Consider the following 17,195-nt stretch of genomic DNA (forward strand, 5'->3'; position numbering starts at 1 on the left):
GCATTCGCGGCCAACATATTATGAATTGTCAGCATACATATAATAGCTCCCCAGTCCTTAATTTGAAAAAAAGCTAAAAAGTAACCACTATCAAATTGGTTATTTCGTGGCGAGGAGTGGATGAGAAAGTGGTCATGAAGCCAGCGCAATAGGCATAGAAATTCAAGTGGTAGTAGGTCTGCCCATATACTCGATTTTGATGTCAGTAGGGAAGCTTACTTGGTAATAGTTTCGCCTTCGAGGATTGTTAGGGTGCAGATAACCGTCAATGGGAAATAATTAAGAGAATCAATATTATTTTCCTTCCTTAACAAAAATATTTATGTTGGTACTTAAAACTTTTTTGTTGTTTTGTGTTTTCCAAGCAGAAGTAGCCGCAATTAGAGAAGTTGTGGATTGGCTGCTCGCTTCTGCAATTACAGTAAAGGAGGTAAATATCTACTCCGACAGCCAAGCGGCAAATAGAGCCTTGGGCTTGCTGTTTTTGCGTTCGAAATTAGTCGGGAAATACGTGACTCTCCTCTCGATTGCATCGGAATAATTCGCTATTAGGCTCATTTGGGTTCCCAGTCACAGCGGCATAGAGAAAAACTGCTGGGCAGATGAGTTGGCCAGACAGGGAATCCTTGAGATGGCTTCATCGCAAAATGAGAGGCTTGGAGTTCTCTCATGAACCTGAGGTCTGTTACTGGAAAGATGGGCCTCGCGTCAACTTAGCGAGCGCTGGGCTAGTGCGCACACAAAGTCGCGAGGTTCTTTTGGCAGCGGGCAGATCGGTGGCGCTTGAGGCAGCTTCTAAGGCTAAAAAAGCTGTAGCTCTCGGATTTGGTAGGTATCGTTACCGAACATTGTCCGTTAAGGGCCCATGCGGAGAGGCTCGGCATTGCGTCGAGCCCTTTCTGCAGAAGCTGTCTGGAGGACGAGGTGGAATCATCTCAGCACCTTTTTCTCAGCTGCTCTGCTGTCGTCGGGCCAAGGTTTAAACTTCTAGGCTTTCACTTTTACGCTACACCAGCGGATATTGCTGACTTAAATATTACAAATCTCGTGAAATTCATCAGCAGCTTGAAGCGCTTAACACAAACGATAATCGCCACTCGTTGGTCGTCATCCTAAAATTCCCTAATCCAAGTCCTGGATTCTGTCTGGTTCCTCCCCTTTCTCTGTATGGTATCACAACGGACAAATTATAATATTTTGCCCAAGAAAGCACCAAGTCAAAAACATTTAACCTAACCTAATCTACTTTAAAATTTAATGTTAATTTAAGCCATAGCATTTCTGCACTGAAACTTAACGCCAAAACTAAATACTCGAAGGAAACACGGGAGCATGAACCCTTGGGGCTCACATCAAGGGCGGGCATTTGGAAAGTTTCATGGTGGTTATTCTTTAATATCAACAGGCGGGAGGACTACCCACCTTGTGCCAGAGCAGCCGAGCAATCAAGGGCCAGCAAAAGTATTTAATCTGTGGGCCAAGATGGTTGCCGATCGTATTATGCATTCCTAGTTGAGGTTAGCCCGATGTCTGCCGGTACCCACGTAAAACACATGAATAGATAATGAGCGGAAGTTTTAGTAGTTGGAAGATTCGATATCAAATTTAGCATTTCGTTTTTGTCATTTGAATGGGCCTAGCATTCAATACAGTTTTTTTTTTTGTTCGCTTATTGCACAAATATATTTTTCTTGTAATAAGGGAAGTATATAAAATATTTCCGTTATTATAAAATAATAAATTTTAGAAAATAAACCAAGCGTGCGAAACTTTCTGATTACGTTTTTTATAAAGGGTGGTTAAGTTTCAAGGCCGGTGTGGATTTTGAATAAAATACAATTTTTTTAGAAAATTATTGTGATTTCTCTTTATTATGATAATACTAGTATGGCTCAATTAACTATGGAACAAAATATCGGCCTAATGGCTGCCGCGCTCTCGGCGACACACCCCCATCCGATAGTCCAAATTTTCGATGAGGCTGAGGCATAATTGAGGTTCTATGCCGTTAATGTGCCGAATTATTTCATCCTTTAGCTCTTGATTTGTTGCTGGCTTATCTTTTCTTTCAAATAGCTCCAAAGAAAGAAGTCCAATGGTGTCAAATCACATGATCTTGGTGGCCAATTGACATCACCGTGACGTGAGATTATTCGGCCCTCAAATTTTTCGCGCAAAAGAGCCATTGTTTCGTTAGCTGTGTGACAAGTGGCACCGTCCTGTAGAAACCACATATCGTCCACATCCGTATCTTCCAATTCGGACCATAAAAAGTTTGTTATCATTCCATGATAGCGAACAATATTCACAGTAACTGCCTGACCAGCCTCGTTTTGGAAAAAATACGGCCCAATGATGCCGCCGGCCCATAAACCGCACCAAACAGTCACTCTTTGTGGGTGCATTGGTTTTTCGGCAATCGCTCTTAAATTATCATTCGCTCAAGTGCGCCAATTCGGCTTACTGATAAATCCATTGAGGTGAAAATGTGCCTCATAACTGCAGATGATTTTTTCACGAAGTGCGCGATATGCAATTTGATTTGAACGCCCGTTTTCATAATAAGGCTGAATAACTTTAACACGTTGTTTGTGTATCTCTCTATGATTGGTTTGAATTGAGTTGGTCTGAAATTAAAAACTGTCAAATAAAACCGAGAAAAAAACTTGACGTTTAGGTGTGGTTTACATTCAATATCGGCCCTTGAAATTTAACCACCCTTTATAATGCAGACAAAATACACAGTTCCTTTATACATTTTTTAATAAAAGGTCTCAAATTCAAACAAACATCAATTATTGGACTTAACTTTGCTATTTCTAAAAAAAAATTAAAGGGGTCTTTCTTGCAGTGAAGTTCGTTATGAAACTATTTATAGGCTATTGAAGAGTTTACTGATGACATCCGATTTCGATTTCTTCAAATTTCTGGCATACTTTTAAATGAATTTTATATGAAATTACAAATAGATATCGAAAAGTTGAATATAAACTGGAATCAAGTTTCAAAATATACCTATAGGTTTTGCTTATATGCGTCAAGTTGTGTTGTACGATGTAATTAGATCTACCAGTATCACGCAATACTCGAAGACCACATTCAAATTCCCTATTGTATGCGATCTGAACTACTCAGTGATCGCAATGTTTCGTTTTCAGCCTTCGCTTTTGCAGCCTGTTCATCATTACAGGGACTCACTCGCAGCTTGGATTTCCACCAAATTACCGAAACGTAAGGAAAACTCTTACTAGTGCTCATCTCTATTCAGTATAGTACTGGGGCGTATGAGTGATGCGAAAATTTCATGAATATTCAGGTGCCTGGAATTGATTTGAAAATGTTGAAAATTTAGTAAGCCTTAAAGTTGACTTTTCTTTCGTGAAAAAAGAAAAAATAAATAAGTGAATAAGTTTAAATTATCCACGAATTTATGACAAATTTGCGCGCGGTCTGCTATTTTCCATGGAATTTTAAGCAGATACTAGTACTGATAAATTATTAAGAGGCACTTGAAATGCCGAAAAAGTAAAAAAAAAACACAAAACAATAAATACCACAACAAAATGTTTTAACTCAACAAAAGATATGTAACTTAGCAGCGAAAAAAGGTGTGAGCAATAAATTCTTATATTTTGTTTTCTATGTATTTACAAATACAAAAACGCAGCGTACTTGTGTGAGAGTCAACTCTTACATGCACAGGCAGATGTGCGCTTATAAGTGAGAAGATACACTTGTGTGTGTGTGTGTGATTTATGAATTTAAAAAATAAGAATTTATGCATTTATTTGAACGCGTACTCGTATGTGTGCATCATCTACTTTTATATTAGAGTAGAAGTAGTATAAATATGTAAATGCAGCGTATGACATTGTGAAGTCATATGGTTTTGTTTTTCATTCAGCTTTTATTTTTACACTTATACGTGCATTCCACTCCTTTCGCTTGCTTCGGTGCTTCACTTTATGCGATGCAAGTCAGTGTGAATGGAAAACCTGATGACTTATGCATGCACATAAGGACTTGTTCGTATGTTTTATTTGTTTGTGTATAAGCCAATGTAAGTATGTATCTTTAGTGATACATACATATATATATATATATATATATATGTGTGTGTGGGTGTGTATGTGTGCATGCTTTTTGCACTGAATTCTCAATTTCACTCATATGTAGGCTGTGTGATTCGCCTATTCATCTCCAAACATATGCGGCGATGAGAGTTTACTCTTATAAAAGAGATGGAAAAGCGTAAAGAGAAAGGAATTAGCAGGAAATTTAATTAAAAATTGCAGTTTAAGGTTATTTGGGACATTGAATTTTAAAATAACTTTTTCTTTTGGTAAATAAATTATATTGGTAAAATTTAATGGTTAATTGTTTGTACGCTTTAAGGAAACAAAATGAAAATATTATTTTTATTATTATTATTTATTAAAAAATAATTAAAATTATAGACTAATCTAAAACAAAAGCTCTAGCTACGACGGCTATCGGCTTAGTCAACTGATAGTAAATGTAAGTAAATATAAATTATAAGACTAAATAAGTTGAAAGATATTTATAGCTTTAATAAAGTTGAACATTTTTATTATATTTGCTTCAGAAGGGATGGAGAGAAGGTTGGTTGAATCTGCGTTATGTAGTGTTGTGGTCCATAAGGCAGGGATAGATGAAGAATATAGTAGAATGTGGCCTATTGTTAAGGATACAGATACCTGTAAACGGCTATATTTTCCTTGACTTTCATTAAAATTATTTAAAATGAAAAAGTCAATATATTTTTTTCAAAATTGGTATACATTTTATTTATACATTAAAATATTACGAAAACGTTTTTTTTATTTTAATCATTTAAATCATTTAAAATGGCGGATGTACATTCAATTCTTCCAGGAAGGTCGCAGCGGGGCTTCTCAATCGGCGGGCATTGTAGCAGCGGCGTCAGTGACCTGAATACAAAACAACAAACATTTTTTTCTTTATTAATGTTTATAATAGTTTCTCAAAAATTTTTGCTTCGAAAAAAATATTTCGAGGCGAATTTTCCTACTACATCTTTTTATAGGAAATCAACTGCCATATGGAAGCGGAGTAAAATTCTGGATTTTCCCATTTGAAAGGCAATATCAAGGAATATGCAATGAATTGGAGAAGAAATCCGACGAAATAGAATTACTAATAACGGATGTAGTAAGCAATTATGCCTACAGTGACGCAAACAAATTTATTAAACTATGATTTGAAATTCCCGAACCGAACTCTTCTCACTGCCAAACGATCAACCTAATGTCATTGGGTAATAGAGAAATACTAGCCGAACGCGTGCGCATTTTGTGCATCAAAATAAAGGAAATCAGCTGCGTTTAATGTGATGCCAGCCCTCGAAAACGCAGAATCGCAGTGGAGCGCAAAATAAACAACATTTCTAAAACAACTGTAGGCGCCTAGGATTCGCCAAGCCTTAACGAGTGAGTGGCAACTACAGGGTGGGCCATATAGCGTTTGCTTTTTGAACCACCTATTTTTTTGAGAGTGGTAACACAAATGACATGTCAAATGTGTTCATAATTTACTTAAAGGTTTGACATTTACGAAATGGGACGCTGTACGTTTGAACAAAATTGGGAAATATTGAAAACCTATTTCCAAAGTGGTGAGTCTTCTTCTTCTTCCGCGGTTACAGTAAATGGCGAGCGTTACCGTGTCATGCTCAACGAGTTTTTGTTTCCAAAAATTGAAGAGGATGACATGGACGACATTTGGTTTGAACAGGACGGTGCAACTTGTCACACTGCCAAAGTTACACTCGAACTTTTGGCTACCGTTTTTGAAAACCGAATAATCAGCCGAAATTCCGATATCAATTTTATAAAAAAAATAAAAAAAAAAAAATTCGAAATTTTACCCCTTGAGCGGTTTGCCTTGCAAAAGTTACTCATTGGTTGCGGCCTCTTTGTTAAATGGTATTGGTGCGTTAACCCTTTAGCCTATAGCCACGAGTCTGACTCGTGGTAAAGAATTTGTGCCATAAGCGAAAACAACGAGTCTGACTCGTGGTAAAGACTTTGTGATCAATTGATTATGATTACTTCCTAGACATCTTAAAATTACTATTTGTACCTAAACATTGTTTATTATTTCACAATTCCTTTCGTTGCATTGAAATATATATGTTACGAAAAGTATACACTTTGCGCCAGTTCGGGTACACGGCTGAACAGTTGAATGGCACGGCGCGCGAACGAATTTCTTGCGTATTATAGCTCGCGCAATTGGTAGATATCGTGTAGGCTAAGGGGTTAAAAGGGTATGGCCTAGCCTTAAACGTGCAAAACATCGGTTCATCCAAGTAGTAGTCGAAGTTGGCAGTATCGAGGCGGAACCGTGTGGATTTACTTCTTTGAATTCGTGCTGGAAAATATACCAATTGGCGCCCAGCAAAATGAAAATATTATTTTTGAAAAAGTATATATCGCCAGTATTATTTGATTATTATAAAGCAATGTAAGCCACCAGAGTAAATATCCATACTTAGTTTTTTAGCATCACGAATATCTAAAATTTTTGTAATTGCACAGTAATTCGATTTTCATTGCCACATGAATTAAGTGAAATTGTACACCAAACTGAATTGAACTTCGAAGTACAGTCAAACGTCTACTTATATAACTCGAATCACTATTAACCAATGAAAATGTTCAACTTTCGGAGGCTTCGAGTTATAGAATATTATTACTTTTTTGACTGCAAACAAGAGTAAAAGTTACAATGCATTAAATTAATCAGAAATTAGTGTCTGAAAAAATAGTCCCCTTTATGAGTTTTCATCAAACAAAAATTCTAATTTGTTTAAAGACACCGACACTGGTAATATTATTCATTTGCAAATATATGCATTTGGTTTTCCCCGTCTTTTCCATTTCGGTCAAATCCAAATCTACTGCTACGGTGCTTAACAAGGCGTTGTCAGTGGGAAAACCTGCTATTAAAAAAAGAGGTTGTCTGGAAAGTCGGTTTTCTGACGATAGTTTAACGTGACAACGTTATAAGAAAATATTGATGGAATGGTTGCAATTTTTAAAACAAAATTTTAATTTTATTTGATAGATATTTTGTATGGATATAGAGGAGGAGGTAAATGGAATTGCAATGGAATAGGTCAAGTTACATTTACACAAACGTGAAAAATGACGAAACGTTTATCAAATTCATCAAAGATATCTTCAATTTCGATTGTGCATCAGACGTTAATAAGTCAACAATACTGAGAGGCACCATCATCGATTTGACTTTTTCAAGACACTTTACACTCGAAACACTCCCTTTCATTTCCTACTTTTTCTATCATCGTCCTATTCTCAACAGAGAAATGGTTCATTACCATGCACAAAGGAAGAAGGCATATGCAAATTCAAATACGTGAATTTATATATGTACATATGCGCATATACATACATACATATATACGCTCACTTAAGTAGGAGAGAGCAAGATGTCGAACGTTGCCGTTCGTTTGCTTTGTTCGTTCCGCGCTTTCGCTTGCAGTTCATTCAAGGTAACGGCAATGAGAAAGGTAACGACAAATGAGCAAGGTAACGACAAATGGGCAAGGTAACGACAAATGAGCAAGGTAACACTAATGAGCAAGGTAACGACGCATTTTTTCGTCCGTGCAGCCTGTTAAATCGAATTATAAGACGTTATCACGTCAAAATGACTGGACATTTTAATTTTGACCCTAAGCATTCCATTTCTAATCTGTTTGCATACTGGATCTGGTATACGCCTCCTGGTATTTTTAAAAAGCTGTAAGTATACATTCTTGGAGGATGGTTCCATGTGTAGAAGTCCACGCAAGTGGGGAAAGTTACTTGGAGGATGGTTCCATGTGTAGAAGTCCACGCAAGTGGGGAAAGTTACTGATCGCCATTCACTTGGGAATGGCCAGGACGATTCTTCTGCATATGGTTCAAGCAGCTCACAACGGCCGGGATTAGCCCACGTATCCTCTGGGTAGCTTCCGAACACCCGTTCGGGAGTGAGCTAAAGTGAGAAGGCGAAACATTCCAGGATAGCTGGTTGTGCGTTGGGTTTGGGACCCGCCACTTAAAAATCCCCCCCAATGAAAACTTTAAGTAAAGGCTGACATCACTGCCATCCAAGAGATGCGATGGACGGGGCAAGGAAAGAAAACCATAGGGCCTTGCGACGTCTACTACAGCTGCCATGTAAAGGAGCGCAAATTCGGTGTCGGATTTGTTGTGGGAGAGAGACTTCGTCGCCAAGTACTGTCGTTCACTCCGGTGGACGAGCGTCTCGCAACAATCCGCATCAAAGCACGTTTTTTTAACATATCGCTAATTTGCGCCCACGCCCCGACGGAAGAGAAGGACGATGCGACCAAAGATTCTTTCTACGAGCGCCTGGAACGTTCCTATGAGCGCTGCCCCCGCCACGACATAAAAATCGTGCTTGGCGACTTCAACGCCAGGGTGGGCAAGGAGGGAATTTTTGGTCCCACAGTCGGAAAATTCAGCCTGCACAACGAAACATCCGATAACGGACAGAGGCTGATCGACTTCGCCGGGGCCCGAAACATGGTAGTCTGCAGCACCAGATTCCAGCATAAGAAGATTCACCAAGCCACCTGGCTGTCTCCTGATCGAAAAACACGAAACCAGATCGATCATGTTGTGATAGATGGAAGACACGCTTCTAGTGTATTAGATGTACGTACGATCCGAGGACCCAACATTGACTCGGATCACTACCTTGTTGCAGCCAAACTGCGCACCCGCCTCTGTGCAGCAAAAAACGTACATCTACCTACGCAAAGAATGTTCGACATCGAAAAGCTGCAATCACAACAGACAGCCAGAAGATTCGCCACTCGACTCTCACTCCTGCTCTCGGAGAGCACTGCCCAACAAACCGGCATCCACGAACAATGGAGCAACATTTCTCGTTCTCTACGGACCGCCGCCGAAGAAGAAATCGGATTCCGGCGAGCCCGAAAAAACAATTGGTACGACGAGGAATGTCATGCTGCCGCAGAAAGAAAGGATGCCGCCTATAGAGCCACGCTGCGATCGGGCGCAACGCGAGCCATGTGGGATCGCTACAGAGAGCTGAAAAAGGAAGAGAGACGTATTATCCGACAGAAGAAACGAGAGGCCGAAATACGTGAGTGCGAAGAGCTTGAGATGCTGGCCAACAGGAACAACGCCCGAAAATTCTACCAGAAAGTTCGGCGGCTTACAGAAGGTTTCAAGACCGGGGCGTTTTCCTGTAAGAACAAAGACGGCGAACTGGTGACTGACGTACAGAGCAATCTTAAATTATGGAGGGAACACTTCTCGAACCTATTGAACAGTGACAGCTGCGCATGTCACCGAGAAAGTGAAGATCCCGATACCCCAATCGTTGACGACGGAATTGTCGTTCCGCTACCCGATCATGACGAGGTGAGAATAGCGATAATGCGGCAAAAAAACAACAAAGCCGCGGGCGCCGACAGACTACCGGGTGAGCTATTCAAACATGGCGGCGAGGAGCTGGTAAGGTGCATGCATCAGCTTCTATGCAAAATATGGTCGGATGAAAGCATGCCTGCCGATTGGAATTTAAGTGTGCTCTGCCCAATCCATAAGAAGGGCGATCCTGCAATTTGTGCCAATTACCGCGGGATTAGTCTTCTAAATATCGCCTATAAGGTTCTAGCGAGCGTATTGTGTGAAAGGCTGAAGCCCACCGTCAACCAACTGATTGGACCTCATCAGGAGAATCGACACACACCACCTTTTCGGCGATTTCAAAGCTGCATTCGACAGTACGGAAAGGAGTTACCTGTATGCCGCGATGTCTGAATTTGGTATCCCCGCAAAACTAATACGGCTATGTAAGATGACGTTGCTCAACACCAGTAGCGCCGTCAGAATTGGGAAGGACCTCTCCGAGCCGTTTGATACCAAACGAGGTTTCAGACAGGGTGACTCGCTGTCGTGTGACTTCTTTAACCTGATGTTGGAGAGCATCGTACGAGCCGCAGAACTTAATCGCTCAGGCACAATTTTTTATAAGAGCGTACAATTGTTGGCGTATGCCGATGATATTGACATCATCGGCCTTAACAACCGCGCTGTTAGTTCTGCCTTCTCCAAACTGGATAAAGAGGCAAAGCGAATGGGTTTGGTGGTGAACGAGGACAAAACGAAGTACCTCCTGTCTTCAAACAAACAGTCGGCGCACTCGCGTATCGGCACCCACGTCACTGTAGACAGTTATAATTTCGAGGTTGTAAAAGACTTCGTCTATTTAGGAACCAGCATTAACACCGATAACAATGTCAGCCTTGAAATCCAACGTTGAATCTCTCTTGCCAACAAGTGCTACTTTGGACTAAGTAGGCAACTGAGTAGTAAAGTCCTCTCTCGACGAACAAAACTAACACTCTACAAGACTCTCATCATGCCCGTCCTAACGTATGGCGCAGAAGCTTGGACGATGACAACATCCGATGAAGCGACGCTTGGAGTGTTCGAGAGAAAGATTCTGCGTAAGATTTTTGGACCTTTGCACGTTGGCAACGGCGAATATCGCAGACGATGGAACGATGAGCTGTATGAGCTTTACAACGACATAGACATAGCGCAGCGAATAAAGATCCAGCGGCTACGTTGGCTGGGTCATGTCGTCCGAATGGATACAAACGCTCCGGCTTTGAAAGTATTCGATGCGGTACCAGCTGGTGGTAGCAGAGGAAGAGGGCGGCCTCCACTGCGTTGGAAAGATCAGGTGGAGAAGGACTTGGCTTTACTTGGTGTGTCCAACTGGCGCCGGTTAGCACGAGAAAGAAACGACTGGCGCGCTTTGTTAAACTCGGCCAAAATCGCGTAAGCGGTTATAGCGCCAATTAAGAAGAAGAAGTATACATTCAGTTAGAGGAAAAAATAGAGTACTTCAACATTTTGACAAGTTTTGACTATTAATTTATTTTTGAATTAAAATGGTTCCTACCATAACAAAAACCAGATTATTCAAAGACAATTTCGACAAGTTTTCAACAAAATTTCCAGTTTTTATCTTGATTATAAAAAAAACATTTGGTTCGCAATTTTGTAATCCAATAAATTTAAAAGCAAATTCGAAGTGACTCAACATTGTTCTAGATTTTTCACAATTTTTTTTTTTGCTGATGTGCCGCGCATTTTCTCCATATAAGAAAAAAACTTGTGAATTTGTTATATGGAGAAAATGTGCAATAGCGCCAAGGAAAGAAATTATGAAAAAGCGGCAGGATTATTTACCAAATTCAAGCGGCCACTTTATTATACTAAAATTTATAGGGTTATTAAACTGCGTACCCAAGTTTTTTATAAATTTTAAATTTTGATTAGGTTTTGGGCTCCGGGCCAAAGATGTTGAGCCAGGAGCAAAGTGTAGCTTTGTCCCGCTGGATTCCCCGTAGACATCAGGGCCGGAACCGTACTCGGTCCTGTTGCCATCCATGAAAATGCGAAAAAATTATTTACCGGGATAATTTTCAGAGTTTGACCACAGTTGAGCCTCTGGTCGCACCACACTGTATCTCTTTTAAAGCACGATTCTTGATGGCATCGAGTTAAAAGGCATGGAGAGAATCATTGGCTCGAAGTCTATGCCTTCTCTGTTTTCCAATGCCGGACAGGGCCGTACCAGTTTCCATTGTGTTTAGCCTGCAGATGGTATTCAAGGCCTCTCCTTGGATGAAAGCATCAAGTGGTGGTAGACCAACCAGAGCATCTAATGCTGGGCCTGAAGTTGTCAGAAAAGCTCTGGTGCAACAGATGGCCACAGTGCGTTGTAGTTTCGATAAGGTCCTCCCGACTCCCACGAGAGAGAGTCTACTTACGAGTCCGTCCAGCTTCCTCCTTCTGGTGAAGAGGATAGTACCAGTCTTGGTATTGTTTGCCGATAGCCCATTCGCAGAGCACAAAGTGTCAATCATAACCAGAGTTTTCTGCACTACCAAACAGGCAACGTCGTCCGCATATGCTTGCGCGTAGACTTCCGAATGGTTTAAGATGGTGAGCAGCGGATCGATCACCATGCACCAGAGCAATGGAGACAGCACATCGCTTTGTAGCAACCTCTGATGACACCAGCAGATCTTCCTCTGCTCGCACCGTGACGATTCTTTAGGCCACCATCGAACGGATCCAATTCACTTTGTTTGAATAACTTTGTTCAATTTTTATAATTTTGTGTTAGTGAAATTTGGATTTTTACGGGTTTTATGTAGACATTAAGCTATGCTTTTATAAAAATAAATAATAAATAATAAAAATATTAAAATAATCAAAACTGGTCAAAATGTTTACGCGCTGTATTTTGTGTTAGAAATTAGTATTTCACGCAAAACATAACTTATTATATATTGCTACTTATATATTTCTAATGACTTAATAAAATCTGTCTCTGTCTATTTAAGGATATCTAACAGGAAGCATAACAAAAATCGACTAACCTCTAATAAGCATTTTTTCGCGAGCCGTGTGAAAACAGGATACCTATGTAAATTTTATATTACAAAAAGGATTCAATCCTTATCTTTTTTTATTCCATTCCATTTATTTTTTTACGAATAAGAAGGCAAGTATATTTTTCCAAGAATTTAATTGATTCAAAGTATACTTCGACTACTTTTATTATTAAGGTTACTACTAAAGCATGTTGGTAATGTGCCACCCGGGCGTATGAGTGATGCAGTATTGGCCTATTCGCTACTTCTCTACTTGATGTCTCTTAGCTCGCCACCTGCTCATAAAACTGGAATAACTCACTATTTTACAAACTAATGTAATTATAGACAGCTCTATTCCAGCGACGCCAAGATATGTTCATTTATGCCAGTTACATCATTTATTTGCCATTTGCCAACGGTTGGCAAAAAGAAGAGGCCTTATGTGGCGCACATGTGTTGATGCAAGGTGGTGCAAAATTAGTCATCCTATCACAATATTTATAATCTTCGCACTTGGTGTCGTACGTAAATCCTATTTGACACTTGTGAACTAGTCAGCCGGAGTATAAAAACAAATATGGAATGGAGCACGTAAAGATCAAAATAAAGTGTTTCATCACTTAAAATAATTTCTATTTATTTATTTTTTATTTTTTTATTTTTCATTTAATTCTTGAAAGTCAGAACTAAATGATTAATTTTGCTTTTTTCCTTCATGAAAACTTAAAAATACATTGAAACACTTTAAAATTAATCTGAATTTCGGCATTACCTCAATTTTCTCACACAGCTTAGCAATGGTACAAGCAATAGATTAAATACTAAGTGCCACTTGAAAATATTTGCGCTGTAATTGTAAGCGAAGCAGCAGGAAAGAAATGAAATACGAAGAAATTTATGGAGAAAAACTGAAGAACGAGAGATGAGTAGGGAAAGCGGCGTGGGTGGTTAAGTCACATTTTTTATCTATTTACAAACACACACATAAGCTGGGAAGTTCAAGTACTCGCATGTACAGATGGGAACTTGAGAGGGGGCAATAGGAATGCCTTACAGCTATAAATTTAAATATCCTCTTTAAAAATCGTAAGTCGATGAAACTAGTAAACTTGGATGGATGCGTTAAATAGCTTTTGCTGGCTATTTTGATTAACTTTGGACGTGTTCTTAATAAATTCTATAAGTAGAAAAAATTTGTGTTTTAATTTTCTCGAAAAATACGATTTTGGAGTTTTCGCTATTATTAGGAACCAACAGAGGCAAAACACAACTCATATTGTTCACTAGGAAACACAGAATCTTGTGATTTCCGAAGAAACCAAGTACTTGGGACTAAACATAGATACAAAATTGACTTCGGAGTTAAACATCTTAGAAAGAGTTACGAAAGCGAACCTAGCTTTTTATGCCTGTAAGAGAGCTTTAGGTAAAACCTGGGGAATTAAACCTAAGGTTGCTCATTAGCTTTACACTGCTGTCGTCTTACCCATTCTTCTACATAGAAATGTAATTTATTGAATAAGATGCAGAGATGAGCAGAATTAGCAGTATGTGGCGTCATGAAAACCACGCCATCCATAGCTTTGGATACCTTATTACATCTGCCACCCCTAGATCTCTTCTGCAAATACTCAGCGGCCTGTTCCGCTTTAAGCTCAAAGCAAGCTCACAATGGAAGACTGTCACACATGGACATTCAACCATCTTAGACTCCTATACGTATATACCCAGTGATTGTGATTATCAGCATCCCATTCTCTGCTTCGAAAGGAATTTCTTAATGAAAATCCCTTCTAGACTGGAATGGCTTCAAGGCCGTTAACATCTGCACGGACGGATCTAAAATGCACACCGGTGTAGGATCAGGGTTATATTGCGAAGAGCTTTCTATCAGTGAATCCTTTAAACTACCGGATCACTGTAGTATTTTTTAAACGGAAATAAACGTTATTCATGAATCTTTAAAATGGTTAGAGATAAACAGAATATCATCAACAGATATCTGCATTCTTTCAGATTTTCATATTACATTTTACCATACTATGTTTCAGTGTATAATTTAAATCAAAATACAATACCTGTTGGCGCGGAAATGAATGAATAGTTGGACCACTGGATGTGATAGGTAACTTTGAAAGTTGTTAAAGCATTACAATTAGAAAAACCAGTGCCATTCGAACAACGTTCGAATAGGGTTTAAACAGAAATACATTATTTTTGCCTAAAATGCTTAAAATTCTTTTACGGCCGAACTTTAGCTCCTGGGCGATGTTAAGACTACTAACGTGCTGGTCAACTTCGATTATCCCTGTGAACATCACTCAAAATTTCAACAGCCTGGCTTGCATTCTTGCTTTTATAAAAGAAAAACTGTAAAATGTACCGAATTTTTACTGTGTTGACTTCCATTGTTCGCCTTCTTCTTCTTCTTAGCGTCACAGTCCTAAGTGAACCATTGCTTCCTTCACAGCTTCTTGCCATCGACTTCCATTGTTAACACCCTTTAGCTCACAGCCGAATGGAACAAACAAAAAACAGCAAAATAGTTTTTTCAGTGTGAAATGTCTCCTTGACAACGAGCATAAACTTTTAATTGTTTCATCGATACGTTACGAGAAATCGATCACTACAGGTAACTACCGAGAAAATAGTGGATTTTTCCGCCCAAACTAGTAGGTAACACAGAAATGATTCAGATGAGAACTGACAATTTTAAATACATTTTTTTTTAATTTTGATGCTTCCTGTATGCTAAGTGATGTTTGCAAACTGGTGGAAATTTAGTCTCTATCCAATGGTACTGCAACGAAATTTTTTCTTGATAAGCTATTCCCGTAGGGCAGTATTGTATGTAGTTGTAGGCATGTATGCTTATACATACTAGTGTAGGATACAAGGTGGCGCAAAATTAAATATCCAATTTTTTTTTTGAACAATTCTTTGACGAATTTTTTTTATTTATTTATTGAAACGTTGAAATGCTATATGCATAATTCACATCCATAACATTTAAAACTAAGAAGTAATTTTCATTAACAAAATTCAAGTTCAAATCGTACAATATTGACAGATAAGTCTGGAGCTTGTTTTCTTCTTGTTTTATCTTTCCTTCAGTTCCTTCATCACTTAGTAAGGAACAGGGTTGGACATTTTGCACTACCACTAGTACATTGCACTACCATTCATTTTTTAGTGGTAGTTAAAATATGCGTTTCATTATGACTAAGTCTTCCGTTTTTTCACTGTTTTAACTATTCGCTTATGGGGTTAGAGGCAGTCAGAATTTTCAAAAAATTTAATTTTTTTGCATTTTCTTAAAGCATAATACCTTAAAAATATTGTATGAAAATTTGAAGTGAATCCGACAAATACTTTTCGAGTTATTCAACAATTAACAAAGTGCTCTCCGGATCGTTCGAGAGTAAGTAGCAAAACTTGAATGCGTTTTTCTCAAAACTATGTTTTTTGAACTGGTGATCACTGCAACTTTAAAACCGCTTGGTAGATTCCAATAAAATTTATACTGCTTTTTAAAAACATAAAAAACTCGATCGAGGGATTTTCTTCAAAAATTAAAATTTTTTTTTTTATCAACTAATTCTCGGTTTTTTCACGAAAATCTGAAAAATATTTCCCGAGGCCGCCATATTTTTAATTCTGAAAACAAAAGCTTCGATCAGGCACAAGATTATCTATAAGTAAAACTAATTTCTTTTGTCCGTTTGGTATTAGATAAATCTCCAAGGACTTGTGATGATCACCGCAAGAGACTTTAAGAGAAACGTGCTCCACAAGAACAGCGATAGCTTTTAAAATTGTTAATTTAAAAAAAAAAAAAAAAACAAAACCAAAAAAAAAATGATGATTTTGTTCGATAGAAATATTTATTTTGTCTTTTGCTTATCTGTTTGCATACTTCAGCTCCTCAAATCACAAGTGTCGAATATGATTGTCGTACGACGTCAATTGCAAAAATTATAAATCTTCCGAATGAGTGCTAAATTTGGCGCCACCTTGTATACAAATGCAAATACGGCTGGGCAAAGTCATATGGCAGTTTTTCATTCACCACTTTATTTTTACACTTATTCGTGCATTCCTCTCCTGTCGTTTGTACGATGCCTTATTTCGCATGATGCATGTCAATGTGAATAGTAAACAGGATGACTTATGCATGCACAGTGAAATATGTAAACGTGCTTGGTTTGTGAGTTCATACACTAACAAATACTACGTAGTTTTGTGCTCGGGACCATGTTTGTGACATACACTCGTAAAATATATCGAATGAAGTGGTTGATTGTACCATTCACACATTGCTCGCTTACACGAATGTTGACAGTTGCCACAAGCAGTTGAGTTTGTGGGTGTAGGTGTAAGTGTAACTACATGTTTGCATAGTTACAAATGTTTGCATAATTGTACTCGCATGGAATTGCATTTTGGCAAGTGGGTAAATTCATAAGTTAAAACTATTCTAAATCAAAAAGTGAACATTTTTTAAAGAATTTAAAAATATGCTTTTGGCTTAGGCCGAGGCTTACTTGCTACTTCATGTTAGTTCGTTATATTACTTATGAATCAGATGTTTTAATAAATTTTTATATGCAATTTAGATGGGGCTTAGCATTTGTGAGTTATGAATGATGGCTGCGATGCCTTAATCTTAGTCCCGCGAGAGAAAGGCAGA

Source organism: Anastrepha obliqua, chromosome 1 (genome assembly GCF_027943255.1).
Source record: "Anastrepha obliqua isolate idAnaObli1 chromosome 1, idAnaObli1_1.0, whole genome shotgun sequence".
NCBI classification, from domain to species: Eukaryota; Metazoa; Arthropoda; class Insecta; order Diptera; family Tephritidae; genus Anastrepha; species Anastrepha obliqua.